This window comes from Haliaeetus albicilla, chromosome 9 (assembly GCF_947461875.1).
Source record: "Haliaeetus albicilla chromosome 9, bHalAlb1.1, whole genome shotgun sequence".
In the NCBI taxonomy this organism is placed as follows: domain Eukaryota; kingdom Metazoa; phylum Chordata; class Aves; order Accipitriformes; family Accipitridae; genus Haliaeetus; species Haliaeetus albicilla.
Window position 1 is genome coordinate 41,488,108 of NC_091491.1, and position 16,156 is coordinate 41,504,263.

Below are 16,156 nucleotides of genomic sequence, written 5' to 3' on the forward strand. Positions count from 1 at the left end.
TAATGTAGAGCTGGGCGAGTTACTCAAAATGTCTTTATTGCCATCTCCTCCTCATTTCTGACAAGTTAACTGAAACAACCAAAGACTTTCATGTATCAAACAAGTTCTAAGTCTACTGCAAAGGAAGACAATACTTTGAAGCGCTGTACACATCTTAAACTGCTTAAAGCAGGCTTTCTTCCCAAAGTAAATGACCCATGCTGAGTTCTGTGCTGCTACAATTAGGCTTCTTCCACTCATAATTAGCTCAAGTATTCCTATTCAGCACAGACATAAGGATTCTGGACATGTATCTCATCAGATCACACAGGCTCGATTATACAAGTCTCTAATTTAGGATGTAAACTCTTGAGGGTGGAGGCCCTACTTACAAAGCACACACCATACTGCCAGTACAATTTGCAAATATAAATTCGTAAAACAGTAACAAGTCCAAACACATCTTATTTTGAACGCACATAATTTTAACAAATTTTGCATTACCTTGTCTTTCGGTTTCTACAATATTCTGTTTTTTAGCTGTGATAAATGTTTTTGTACCACTCCCACTCATCCACAGTGTGTTTGCAGTGTAACTGTACCACATCTAGTGCTAAGTTGGGCTGCCGTCAAGAGACACCTCCCCTCACCCTCTGTCACCTCTGCGTCCCCTTCCCCAGCTACATATTTACACTTGCAGGTGTCTGCACAACACAGCTTTCTCACTTTCCTTGTTCTTCACCGGTTATCAAAATGGCGATGCCAGTTTCCGTGGTCTTTTTATTAGATTTTTCACCGAGTGTTTCTGTGCTTGCTCTCATGCTGCTCCTTATACTTGGAATTATCTAAACACATTTACAAAACCATTTCATTGTTTTCTTTCAGATCCTCCCTTGAAACACTCCCTTCCCATGATGTATGCTAAAATCCTGACAATAACTGTTAGGGTTTTATGATGGGGCCCTGGCCCGTATCTTTTGATGAATATTCTTTTATTATTTCCTTGTTCTCCCCATATTTATTCCTATGTTCCCTTTTAGCCTTAGAATGTGCTTTCTTTGGTGCAAAGATCATCTTTTTGTTCTGTGTTTCATATACTGCCTGACCGAGAAGAGTTTCTAGACATTATATTACTGCTCTAAGTAGCCTGAATCTCATGGAGTATCTGCTAAAATAAGTAATTTTGTGAGTTTAAATAAACCATCTAGCTCTGAAACCTGAGCCATGTGTATTCTCTCTTTTTAGCAAATATAGTTGGGAACTGCAGCAACAATTTCATTGATCCAAACAAAGGCTAATCTGCCTTACAATTGTGCTTGGCTGTTAAAGAATAACCGTGCCTTAATCAATAGTTTTCAGTTACTTTATCTAAAGCATACACATTCATCACTAAAGAATGCTAGTCTCTCAGCCTCTTCTTAACTGAATCATAATTCTGAAAAGTTCTATTTTAGTTTAGGACCATCACAGATTCGTGTGAAAATCCCTCATATCATTTGGATGTAAAACAAAATGTAAAGGCATTCTGTAAACAGCTTAACTACTCATTGATAAATAAACGTCAGCCTCCTCATCGGCTGGGTCTCATGCCCAGGCCTCCACTGCTGGGTGCTATCATTTCGTGTATTCACAACACAATGCAATGGCTGTTGACTAAATTCACATGTTTTTTTCCTTTGTGAGTATTTACAATGTAAGGTTCAATATACCTAAAATATATATTGCTGTTGACAATATGAATGCTTATGTACTCATCAGTTATTTACACATGTTGCAGACCAACACGAGTGCATACAAATCCAGCTTGAATTACTCTGTTTTATCTAGAAAGGTAAAACAAATTAAGAAATAGTACACTACAGAAAAAGTATATAAGGAGTTAGGCGGGAGGGAGGTGAGAGAAGACAAGCTAAAGAAATACAATGGAAAAGGAGAGAGAAAAGAAAAATAGGTGAGCAAAATTCTTGGGGCAAACACAGTACTAAAGGTATGTAGATACACAAAGCAACAGAAAGCAAAAAAAAAAAAATCACATTCCAGCCATCAACTTTTGAGTGTGTTTTGCATTCCTGTTTTGGGTTTGCGTGGCAAGGTTTTGGTAGCAGGGGGGCTACAGGGGTGGCTTCTGTAAGAAGCTGCTAGAAGCTTCCCCCATGTCTGACAGAGCCAATGCCAGCCGGCTCCGAGACAGACCTGCTGCTGGCCAAGGCTGAGTCCATCAGTGACAGGGGTAGTGCCTCTGGGAGAACGTATTTAAGTAGGGAAGAAAACACCTGCACAACTGCAGCTGGAGAGAGGAGTGAGACCATGAGAGCCCCAGCCCTGCAGAGCCCCAGGTGAGTGCAGAAGGAGGGGAGGAGATGCTCCAGGCGCTGGAGCAGAGATTCCCCGGCAGCCCGTGGGGAAGACCATGGTGAGGCAGGCTGTCCCCCTGCAGCCCAGGGAGGTCCACGGGGGAGCAGATCTCCACCTGCAGCCCGGGGAGGACCCCACGCCGGAGCAGGGGGATGCCCGAAGGAAGCTGGGACCCCGTGGGAAGCCCGCGCTGGAGCAGGTTTGCTGGCAGGACTTGTGACCCCATAGGGGACCCATGGTGGAGCAGGCTGTGCCTGAAGGACTGCAGCCCGGGGGAGGGACCCACGCTGAATCAGCTCAGGAAGAACATTACCCTACTCTGGTTTGATTGGCAATAAATTAAGTTGATTTTCCCCAAGTCGAGTCTGTTTTGCCCATGACAGTAATTGGTTGAGTGATCTCTCCCTGCCCTTATCTTGACCCATGAGCCTTTTGTTTTATTTTCTTTCCCCTGCCCAGCTGAGGAGGGGGGAGTGATAGAGCAGCTGTGTGGTGCTTAGTTGCTGGCTGGGGTTAAACCACAACAATTCCCTTCTTGTGATAACAGTATGTTAAGAAGCCTTCTCTTATTTTAAAATAAACATTCAATGTAGGCAAGCATTCCTACTTGTGCTCACATATGTAACTTCACGTGTATTCTCTCTGAACATATATTACATACTAAAGGCAACTATTTTATAGATTTTAGTAACATTAGGCCCCAAAGATAATGTAACCTTAGAGCAAATATTATGCAAATAACTGGCTCCTTATAGTAACTCTAAACAATATTAATCCTGAATATGAATAATTAAAAATATAGAATGTCTTATTAAAATCAAATGTTGTGGAAATTAAATAGAGTAGTTTCAAATAGCTCTTCTATTTAACCTACATAGGAAGACATTCATATTTCCTAGCTATCACATGCTTCCTAAGGGCTATATATTGAGCCTTTCCTTTTTGAAGATTAAGATTTTCCAATGAGTCATTTGGTTCATTGACCATTTAAAATAATAATTTATTGCCTGTGCTAATGGGTAAATTTGTATATACTTTTCTTCCTCATGGGCTACTAAAAAGCCCCTGTCAGAGATTAAGGAAAACCCAAGACAAATACTAGAAAATCTTTACCTCAATTGAGTAATATTACAAAAACACTTGTATAAAATTTAGCATTTCCGCACTGAGACATCTTGTGGTGTATAAGACATACTGCAGTTAATAAAAATGAAACTATCTGATTGTAAATTCAAATGGTGACAACATGAGCTTGAGAACTCTCTATTCTGAGAGGTTTAAACCACACAGCTAAAAATCTTGTACATCACTTTTTCAAACAAAAACCAGGTAATTACAGCATTGATGGGACTTATTTTCAGACATTAAGTATTCAAAAACCTGATAGTAACAATTTGTTAAATTAAAATTTCTGTACTTTAGGTAAAATCCACATCTGTTTTCATTCCACATTAAGATGGATGTTTCAAAAGTACGGTATTTTGTGGATGTTGTGGTTTAACCCCAGCCAGCAACTAAACACAATGCAGCCGCTCCTTCACTGCCCCCCACCCAGTGGGATGGGGGAGAGAATCGGAAAGAAAAAGGTAAAACTCGTGGGTTGAGATAAGAACAGTTTAATAGAACAGAAAGGAAGAAACTAATAACAATAATAATAACAATAATAAAATGACAATAATAATAAAAGGATTGGAATACACAAACCAAGTGATGCACAATTGCTCACCACTTGCTGACCAATGCCCAGTTAGTTCCCGAGCAGCGATCCCCCCAGGCCAACTCCCCCTGGGTTTATATACTGGGCATGACTTAACATGGTATGGAATATCCCTTTGGCCAGTTTGGGTCAGCTGTCCTGGCTGTGTCCCCTCCCAGCTTCTTGTGTCCCTCCAGCCTTCTTGCTGGCTGGGCATCAGAAGCTGAAAAATATTTGGCTTAGCATAAACATTACTCAGCAACAACTGAAAACATCAGTGTGTTATCAACATTCTTCTCATACTGAATCCAAGACATAACACTATACCAGCTACTAGAAAAAAAATTAACTCTATCCCAGCTGAAACTAGGACAGTGGAACAGAAATTTCATAACAGTGAGCGATGTCCAAACTGCTGTTTCTTCAAAGAAGTGTGTCAAAATAAAGAAATGCTTTTACTTTAACGTTGTATTTATCTGGTCAAAAAAAATGCTGGTTTGAGTCACTTAAAAAGTAAATATTCCAATTCAACTTGAACCTCTATGGAATTAAATATTTTTTAAAAACTATCAGAAGAGTTCTCTAAAGATAAATTATTTTGAAAAAAATATTTGACAGATTTCTCTGATGAAAGCTTAATTCTTATTATTCTGTTCATATGTACTTCAGTTTTTGATTTAAAAAAAGACAAAAATTTTCTAGATGAGGGATAGTTAAATGAGTACTTGTAGCTCCTCTGCTAAAATTGTTTACCTAATAAATACAAACAGTATCACACACTGAAGAAATACCTCACTGTGAAGAAGGTACCACAGCAGTACAGCCTCTGACCTCAACTTTTTCTTTTTTGGATCACCTCCTCCTTTCGCAGCATTTCCAACCCACTGCGTTGACTGTACCACCAGAGACGAAAAGAGGAGGAACAACAGTGCCAAGCTGCCAGAACTGCCTCTGCAACAGGGAGACCCTCCGTATGTGACTATTGACATCAGTACCACAAGACCTCCCTCTGTATGTTTTTTCTTCTGCTTTGGAGGTCTTGGTATTACCAGCCTCACTAACTGTAATTAAAACCCCATTAAGCATGTTAGCAATGTAATTCAAATATACAACAAATTGTATTAAGTTTTTCATACTTCCTTCACAGGGTTCTGATTTATTTACAGCATATAAATGCTGAGAGGATTAAAAGCTGTGTTTATATCTCATGGGAATCCCTTCTGCAATCTGCTCTATAGAAGGAATAGTGATTTTCATATCATGGATAGCCTAAGATGAATAATGAGCCATGGTTAACAAAACAACAAGCCTGACATTTACTTGAGACATCTTCTGAAGTTAATGAGAATTGAACATAACTCTGGAAAAAACTTGGTATAATATTTGTATAATACTTGACTGTTAAGTCAGTGGTCCGGGGTACTATTTCACATTAGTAACTTCAGGATTAATTCTGTAATGGCACTCATCCTGACCTGCTCCCCTTCTGACAGTAGCCAAACTTACCTCCCCAGCAAGAGAATCCTTGTGCTGTCACGCTCATGGCGGTGCACCTCCAAGTTGTGAACAGATGTTATGGTAGGTTCTCAAGGGAAGCAACTGCCACCAGCGTGGGAATCACCCATTCTTTCCCTCCTTTTCCTATCTCTTGGTTGTAGCCTTTGGTTTACACTAGGGGGAAAAAAACAAGCAGACAATAGTAATTTCAACATTCCGTAAGCATAACCCAGTAATATAGATGTCCAAAGCTTAACAACCCGTTAGTGTGTGACACATGCTCTTGATTAAAGTGTGCTCCAGTCAGCACTAACAGCATCATAAGCAGGAACAATCAATAGCAGGTTGAGTGGATCCAAATGAAAACTAGCTCATTACTATGGGAAGCTTACTATGGGGGACCATGCGCTGCACTGGAGAGGAGCCCAGGGAGGGCAGCGTGTCTGGGGACCCCCTTGCTTCTCTTCCAGACTGGCCACAGGGAGAGTTTTTCCTTCTCCCTCTTTCTCTCTGTCCTTTTGCTTTTTGTTTTTACCAAAAAGCAATTTTTACCATTAGAGTGAAATGTACACTATCAGCTATGTCTCAAGAGTAAATCTTTAGACAGGTAGGTCTGTCTCAACATCTTCTGTGCAACAGATGGGAATGCAAGCCAGCTTTATATCAGTTTTCTACTTCCTAGGTTGCGGGTGAGTGTTGTGTTACTCACATCCACTCAAATGTATTAGACTTCAAAAAATACTCTGTCGGTCATTACAGCATCCAGGATAGCCAGACTGCCGTTCTCCCAGTCTGACTTCACTCCTCAACAGTTTCACCCCTGCCCCGTTCCCTTCTCCTTGCCGGCAGCGTTATTCTCCTGCAGGAACACTACAAAATCCCATCGTATCTGTCTCACGGGCTCAGACTATCACAATGCAAAAAGGACAAAAGTTACTCCATAGTTTATTCAATTATAATTATGTGTTCCTAAACTGGAATTGCCATTGAAGTTAATTTTTTTTTCACATTAAGTTGGTAGTGATTTATAAGAGCCCTGAACACCAGTTCATAACTAAAAGGAGATTTTAATATAAAAAGAAGTAATGAACATTAAAAGAAATGGTTGATCTAGGTCATCTGACAGAGGCATAGAGTTCCTGAAGCTACTAAAACGCTATATATTTCAGGAAAATTATGTGGCCATTATTTCCCCTCAAAAGAAAAGCTGAAACAGAAATATTGCCCTTTATCAGACATCAGAAAATCAAGGAGAGCTCAGTCAGAAATCCTTATGAGAATGGGCCTCGTTAGTGGTGCTGCTCAAAAGTACTCATTTTCTTTATTACAGTGTAACAAAGAGATATGCATACTTAGGGTATTTTCACGTCTCTACTCAATATCAAGCCTTCATCCTTTCGAAATTCCTTATTCAGTTATGTATTCTAGTTTCCTTGCAAAATTAGCCTGAAACACAGCATTGACAATAGCAATCTGCATCTGGACATTTACATTTTTGTTGCATAAAAGATGCATCTTGGATTTGATGCCATTTTATATGCTAAATTCTGCTTACTGGCAGTGTTAACAGCCAGAAATAAGACAGCTTATATTTCAGATGCTCCCGTAAATGTCTCTAGCTTTGTGATCCTATTAGTGTTTCTGTATACAATGTGAAACACATATTACCTAACACTTCATACTAGCATTTAATTATCTAAGAATATTGTATATATTAGTTTTTAAAATATAGCTCTGAGGATCATCCTCCCACTTGAAAAGCTGAGGAACTAAGGATATGAGGGCAAATGACTTCCCCTTCTGCAGACAGTCAAGTGGAACAGAATCCAGAACACTGGAGTTCCCAGGCCTGCCAGCAGATACTAAGTTTTCCTTTCCTTCTAGAAACATTATGGAACTCACCTAAAACAAGCAGCTGCAACAGAGAAGTTTTCTGTCACTGTCTTACCATCAGCAGTGCTACCAGAGGATGACTTTGTTCTAGAGACTTCTTAAGAAGGCATTTTTTTTAGCATGGAAACAATATATGCCTGAATCTTTCACGGAACACTGACACAGCTCATTTCACTAACCATTTCCTCACTTTTTATCTCAAATGAAATTTTCTTCCCTTGCCTTTATTAGGAAATTGTTCTGTTTGAAAGGTAGAGCAGCTATGACAAAGGCAGGAAAGCGCAGCTCCACAATCTGCTGATTCATGATTTATTCCTGCTCTTGGGCTATTTGCAGCTGATGGATTTTGTGATCAACTCCAGCTCTGGTACCAAGAAACGGTTTTGGCAATGGTCATTTCACGATCTACAAATTTGTCTGCAAAAGGTCTGACCTAGTGCATTAAAAACTGAACATATAGAGGCTGAAGTGTAGAAAACATCACCAATGTAAATTAAAAGCAATCCCCAAATCAAAGCTTGTATTAAATAAAAAGTTATATTAAAACAGAGTAACTGACATCAGAAGTAGGATCATGTACTATTTCAGAGATAGCTTTGAACCTGTGATCATAAATTTTAACAGGACTGCCTCCTGCTTAGTGTTTGCAGTCATGTGGGAGCCCTAAGTTTATTTTCTAATAGCAGGAGCAGATGTTCAGCTGATGTGAATCAGCAAACGGCCACTGAAGCCAGAGGAACTACTTTTAATTTGCACCATCTGGGGATCTGTTTTGCAGTCTCTCCTTTTGAAGAAACAGAATATTGTGCATTATCTTATAACTAATCACACAGTAGCTTCCAAAAAATGAAAAATACCTAGAGCCTTTAACTAGAAAAAAGTGCTCATTATATGGTGTTTCAAATTGAAAAAGGCCTTGTGGGAGGAGATCCTCAAGGTATCTGTAATACTCAGGCTGTAAGTAAGCACAGGAAAGCAAGTCCGGCAAGGGACAGTGTTAAATGAATGAGAGCACTAAAACTAAATTGGCCTAGTGACATCAACAGGCCTTTGGCTTCATTAACATCTGATATGGGCCGGCACTGAAACCAAGATCAAGAACATCTCTCAGTAATTTTAGTGTCTTGTACAACATGATTAAAGTGTTATAAATGGAAAGGCATTGAATCCTACTACGTTTTGGACATTTTAGGATATTTTAGGCTGATTTTCTTTTTCAGTTCTGTGCAGATCATTACTCTGAGAAACTATGATGCTAGAAAGTGAGTTTTTAAGTACCACTCCAACTAAAGAGCATTTTTTTCTAAGTATACTTTTTTTTTTTCCTAAATACAAAAAGCTAAAATATAGTGTAATCGGTAGTTCTAAATTGACACAGAAAAATAAAGGGGACACATGCACAGGAACTCTACAGCTTTTGAATACAACAGAAGCGTCCCACTGCACAACAGAATGACCCCTGAGTGACAGAGTGAATGTAGCCAAAAGGTAGGAGAGCTGTTTAAGCATTTGTGTTCCAAATCTTTTTTTTCCTACTGTCATCCAAAGGACTTCAGCCAACTTTCATCAAAAAACAACTTTAAACCAATAGGTTAGGGTAACAATTTGAAAAACAAGTTGAAAAACTAGCTGAAATTATTGCATATCTTTTTTTTTTTTAAGTGAGGAGGGAAGCAGGGCAGAAGGCTGGATATAATTTAAGAGTTAATAATTCATTCAGTATTAATATGTCTTTCTAGCTCAAAACAGATGATGTGCATCCACGCCAGATGTATCGTCAATGCATGGTCCATCATACTGCTGATTTCACATGCCTCTAGACAACAGAAAGAGTAAAGGAAATGTCAGCAGTGGTAGCAGGATTTGTTGTAGATGCTGCAGATACTCAGTGTACAGCCTTTTATTACAAAATGGCATACAACTGGGGCAAAGCATACTTGAGCAACTAATTAAGAATCAGCTAACAAAGCAATTGCTCAGGAACGAATTTCAACTTTGTGTGAACATTTTCTGAGAGAGAAAAAATTACAGTCTGGCTCAAGTAGTTCAAATGGGTAGAGTAAGAAAACAGCAGAAGAGAATATAGAGGCTCAGGCAAAATCAAGCACTGTACTAAAAGGCGACATCCTAGAGGTAGTAGCTGCTTAATGGCACATCTAAAAAAATTATTCTATCACAGTGACATAAGAGAAGACTAAATGCAAAAATAGCGTTCAGAGAGTAGAAATCAAATTTTCTCCTAAATCTAACCTTAAAAAATGTGCTGTCTTTTGCAAAAAGTATGTCTTTGAGTTATCTCCCCTGAAAGCAGCTTGTGGTTGTTACTTCAGCGGGGGAAGTCTGAACTGCAAGCGTGGCATCTGCTGCTCACGACCTCTTGCCGCATGGTGTGGGGTTTGCGCTGGCTCCTGCTAAGGGTTCTGTGCTGACTTGCCTCTGGGATTGTTATGCCTCCACCTGCCCGCTCCTTCAGCAGAAAAACTCTGTCAGCACCTCTAGCTCTTTCTAGAAAAGGCTTTTCATGCTAAGGAGCTACAGCAGAGCACTCCAGGGAAAAGTGAAAACGATGCAAAAAAGCTGGAGTTGCTTAATGGAGCCTGAGAAAACCATGGTGCTTTACTTGGATTGGTCCTGTTCAATCTTCCATAGGTTACTTGTTGTAATAATGTCCCTTTTAAAATATAGTCCCTATTCTGTGAAGCTCAATTTTGTATATTTATTATTTGTGTGATAGTTTTTTATGTCTTTTTCACCTGGTGCAATATTCACAGCTGACCCCAGTTTAAGTTTAGGTATTATTTGATATGGCTGTTTCAATGTCCAGCAAGTAACAGTTGGATTCCAGACTTGGAGACGCTCTGTGTAAAATGAAAACAAATAGCTGTGTTTGCATACCAGATGAAAGATTATCATAAAACAACCTACCAGCAGTCTAGTGGTCTACTTTTTTGTTAATACTAGCTATTCTATTTTTATAAACCCTAGGATTAATGAGAATTTTTCTATGTGCAACACAAATCTTCTCAGCTTTACATAATATTTTGTTTCTTATACTAGGGAGATAGGTTTACTTGCTATGAAAAGCCATCTGCAGTAACTCATTTTACCTGAATGTATGTTTAGGGCAAAAAATATTAGTAAAAGATTTCAGATCAGTTTACATTATTACTTGAAAGAGACTTTCAAGATAACTTGATAATTACACATTTTCTAACTGCATAATGAAGTGCAAAGTTCACAAATTATAAACATGTTACCTGTTTGTAAATATAAACTATTTGTAACATAAATCTATCTGGCTGTGTATACATATATGGAAGGGACAACAGTAGCTAAAAGCCATTTCAAACATACATATTCTGCCTTTTTTCTTTTTTTTTTTTTTTTTCTTTTTTCAGCGGTTCAAATGATCTCTGAAATCAGAATGGCCTCTCTATGATGTAGCTGCTTGGCAAGCCAGAATTTTCATATGACTGAGCACAATACCCACACAGCATATCCTCTGTGTCAGAAACTTTGAAAAGTGACAAAATTGGCTCCTTGCATCAGCTGGAAACTTCTGTAGTGGAGAAAAATCCCTCCTTGCCAAATGGTATCTCCTTTCTAGCACCTATACATTGCCAGACAGCTCAAATCCTACACAAATTATAACCAACCTCAAGCTACTCTAACTTTATGTTCAGGTGCCAGGAGCAAATAATTTAGAACCACTCCTTAATGAGAGGTTAAGGCAGCTCTCGGTATCTTTCCTGTTATTGCTTGAAGGATCGGAAGGTGAGCAGAACCTAATTCACATCTTTATATTTGCATTACTATTATTTTCCAATCTGAGAAATATGCAAAAATATAAAAAGATACAGAGCTTTGTAATATAGTATCACGTGAAGTTTGAACATTATCATACCAAGAAAATTTGCATTATATACATAATTTATTATGTTGTAGGCACCTACATTTAGCCAACACATATCCTTCTGGGAGAAACTAATTTAGAATCAAAATATCCATTTGTTTGTTGTTGTTTTTTTAAAGACAGCCCAATGCCACGAGATCAAGAATTCAGAAGGGAACTGGTCTATTCTTCAAAATTGGCCTTCTGAGTGCTGGGAGATTTGCACCGCAGATCTGAGGTAAAATCAAACCAATACAAAAATAACATGGTAATTGTTCCTCTGAGAGCTAAACAGATTAATTAGACTACAGTTAAACAAAATGCACTTGATTAATCTCTGATTATGTCTTCACTGAAGTCACACTATAAATTATTCTTCAGATGATACCAGACCAAAAATACAGATCGAAGACCATTGAAGGATAGTCTTCCTCCAAACGTACATAATTTAGTAAGAGCGAAACATGTTCTTGTGTTTCATATGAAGGTACACAGTAAGAAAACTATGCATGCCAGAATGGTATGTTAGATCTGATGATGCACCAATGTGATTTTAAAACAGGTCTGGATTTGAAGGAAGATTCTTCGAGGTGATTCTCTGTTATTTTCAAATGGTTACTCATAAAATAACATGATTATCGCTCAGTCCCTTGTCTCTGTCAATCTTTTGCCAAGAACACAGAGGGAAGGTCAACACAGGGATGACTTCATTAAAAGGTCATTGTTACTAGTTAGGGCATTGAGTCAGTTCTGGTCGCTAGAGAATGCGCTGGCTTTCCAATCCCATCTTTCCCAAACCACACCCTACGTAATCAGTCAGTGCTAAGCGTGGCGACAGTGGGAGGTGGTAGAGGTGGGATGAGCATGCATACGTTTGGGTTAGCAAAGACATGGGAAAGGTAGCTATGAAATGAGCAGTGATGGAGCAAAACGGTTTTTCTTTCCTTTCATAAACTTCTGGGGTGGGTCTTAGACACTGTGTATTTTTTACCTTCATAGCTTGACTAGTTATAATCTCAAGACATGGTCAGGAATGTAACACGCTAGTACCAATGTACTAGAGTCCAATTTCATTATTAATAACTACATTCTGCTGAGACAGAGCCTCAGTTGTGCTTTAAGAGACTGATTCACAAAGAAACCTTTTGGGGCCCACAAAATTTTGGAATTCATTCTGCAAAAATGTTTCTCAGGAACACTAAAATTATTCCTCAAAGGAAGTGACACTACAACTAACCAGCACATTATTGATAGATCTGTAAAATATATTTAATTTTGAGACCAATGACTTATGCCATTATGTAATAGTAACTTTTCAATACTTTATATTTTCAGATAAAATTGCAAGGCAATTTTACTTGTTAAAATTCTCATATTTCCTCCAATCAGTGCATAATTTCCTCAGAAGGAGCTGAACTTTAAATGTACAACTAGATGAGCCAGTCGGAATAACAGATTCATAGTGCTGTGTCCTGAATTTTCACATCTTTTGTAATAGTTATTAGTTAAACTTTTGTTATTTTTAGGTATCTCTTTCTGGATTTCATACCCTTATTATGTAAAAAGCTGTGGTTCAGCAAAAACAATTAGAGCATGGTTGCCAGTATAATACTATTTCCATCATATCAACTACATGATGACAATAGGTATGTTCAGCTAAGGCAATTTCTAAGATGACAGAGAATAAAAACTACGAAGGATTTTGCACGTCCCTGTGAAACATACAACACAATCTTTAATCACAAAAGGAAGCAGTGTTAAAATATGCCTGAAAATTAAATCAAAAGTAGGGATTTTTACTTCAGTTAATTCAAACCATTCAGACGTAAATACAGGGTTATAAAATAAACTCAACGTGACAAAAGCCATAGCAAACATAAGATATTTCCAATTTGCTAACGCAAAATATTTTACCTGCTGATCATCTCCTTAAACAGTAAGTGCAGAAGCTAAAAGCAATGAGAAACTACCTGTCAATTCTATTCAACTGATTTAAAATTAAATGATAGAATTTCGTGTCTCCCAGACTTCACACATTTCTACTTTTTACATATTTTAATATTTTTCTTGTTTCTTTACTAAAGGCTTCCTTCTGAAATGACAGCATCAATTTGAAATACATTAATTTTGAAATGTGTATGGTGTTGGGATGGTTGTACTTTTATAATATCCTGTTTTCTTAAGGCAGCTGTGCTGTGATACCAACCAAAATAAATAAGAGCACTGGCTAAAGAGATGCTCTTTTTTTCTGTTTCTCTATGTAGGCTTCTAAACCATTGTCAAATGGACAAACTGCATTATTTTTTAAAATGTAAATAGCCATGTCAAGAAAATGTCTTTTTTGTATATCCAGACTGCAATGTGAAAGGTTTGCTGTACCTACACCAGCTTTGAACAAAATGTCTTACATATTGGTAGGCAAGTAGCTATGCCTATATGGAATACCATCAGGACTAATTAACCCTGACTAATTTACCCTACTCATATTGCTGTGACATTGCCACTACATTTACGCAACAGATGTGGCTGTGGTGACTCAGACTTCTGTCACTTTCAGTCTTGACGAGAACCCTTTCTATCAAGAAAGAAGCCTCATCCCCTGAGAAATCTCCCGGAGATAAAACACACAGTAGCTTGTAGTCCGAAAGATCACCATCTTTGTGTTTTCACAAAGAACTAAATCAAGTTCTCTTTTCTGATAGTCATAAGTCTCTGAGCAACTTAGTTTACACACTTGGGAGACTGCCATCTCCCATCTTAGATTTGACTTTTCTCAACAAGTATCATGGAAAATCATAAGGCTGCTGATGAAATGAGCTCTACCAACATGCAGGACTTAACAGAGAGGAATCCTCACAACCCCTGACTTAGTTTTCCAATCATTAACAATGAGTACAAACTACATGCAGGATCAGGGAAGTATACATTCCGGTGAGTGCTTCTAGTTATGTGCAGAGGTACTACCTTCTGGATCGAGTTATAGAAGTAGGAAAAAATTTACCATTCTCTCTGCTCTGAAAGTGTATCTATCTATTTCTCTCAATACTCTTTACCACATTTCAATAAAAATTATCCAGGTTAGCTTAAACAGTTTGGATAGCAGCTTTTTTTTCTAATATTCTGGAAGACTGGAAGGAACGGGTATTACTCTGAGCCTATTTTCCTCACAAGTTAAAGCTGTCCCAAATGTCACAGGCATTACCAAGTGAGCTCTGAGAAGAAAAAACACTGGATATTTTGTAAATAAACCACTTTGTTTTCCTGGCAATTGTTGATCTTTCTACCTTTCCAGAAACCTGCAGTCTGATCACCTGCATGACAGAAAAGCTATGGAATTGGGAGATATCTTTTGTATTTCTGAAGAGTCACAGTCAAGAGGCAATAGCTTATCAGATGTGAGTTCCTGATAAATAATTTTTTATAGTTAGGATTTACTTGAATGAAGACAGGGACATACTCTGATAGCCACAGTATTTGGTGTAAACAAAATGTCTCGGTCTATATTCAAATAAAGCACATGCATGCAATTTTCATGGCATCATTCCCTTTGCTGGTATGTCAATGCAAATTCAGGAATGACTTTTTGCAGCTCACCACAGTTTGCATAACACATAGGTAACGTTGCTTGTTATAAAGCACCCTGGAAGGAAGCTTTAAGTCCCAGAAGGGAGTTTACAAACATAGGTAACACTGATGACTATACTCAAACATGAGAAGCCTATGTGGTGAAAGCTCGTAATTAGTTTGGTAACAGTGTCCACCTACATCACCTGACAATGAGTTACAGCAGTTATTACTGGCCAAAATCCACTGCCACTAAAGCTGAGTGCCATCATCAAACTGGTAGGACGTTGGCCTGTAAAAAATTCTGAGATTGCAGAGTCCAAAAGATGACAGCAATGTATTTTGGGCCCAAATAAGCCAATATGGCCTCTTTTCATGATGCTAAGAAACTAGAAAGATCCACAAAATCTGATCTTACTGAAAAATAATGTTGCTCCCAATGCTGACCATCCCTATCAGAAATATTCTCACCAAGCCTTGCTTGCGAACTTGGTCCACAGCTGCTGTGCAGCATAAATGAGCACATTGCCCAATACGGTGGAATCCTGCAGACACGTCTGTGTATAGATGTTAATTCTTGAGGAGAGTTTACTCATCGTCTCCAAAGAGGCTGCCAAAATACCTGCTGCTGTATCCTGTGCCTTACTTCCATTTTCTTTCCAGAATCAGCTGTGCTTAGGGCCAAAGTCTAGTAAAGAAAAGTGGTTTGGAGTAAAATCTGGACCGTGCCAAACGCGACAGCTGCAGTGGCTCCTTTTGCTGAGTCTTTGCCAAGTACTTTTGTGAAAACTTCATAGGCATGACAGTGCTGAGCACCGGTGCGCTGCCGGGCCGCCGCCCCTCTCCTCTCCCCTCAGGTAGCTCGGGGAGCCGGGCACCCCTTTCCTGCGGCCACAAGTGGAACAGTTTTATTTAAAAAATAAAGAAAAACAACCTTTATTTTGGGTTTGTTTTTTTTTTTAAGCTGGCATTAAAGTGGCGCGGGGCGAGGCGATGCGATGCCTCCGGTCCCCCGAGGGGAGCGAACGCAAAGTCGAGTGGGGGGAAGGACAGGTCGCTGTCGTCTTTCGCTTCGCCTGAGAAAACGGCGAGCATCAGGCGGGCACGGCCGCTCCGCCTCCCGGCCCGGAAAAAAAAAAAAAAAAAAGCCACCCAAAATGGCGGCGGCTGCTGAGGGGACCGGCCGAAACACCTCGAAGGGTTCCCCTCCCCCCACCCAACCAGCCCGCGCGCGCGCGCGCGCCGTCACCGCCCGCGTCACGTCCCCGCGGCAGCTCCCT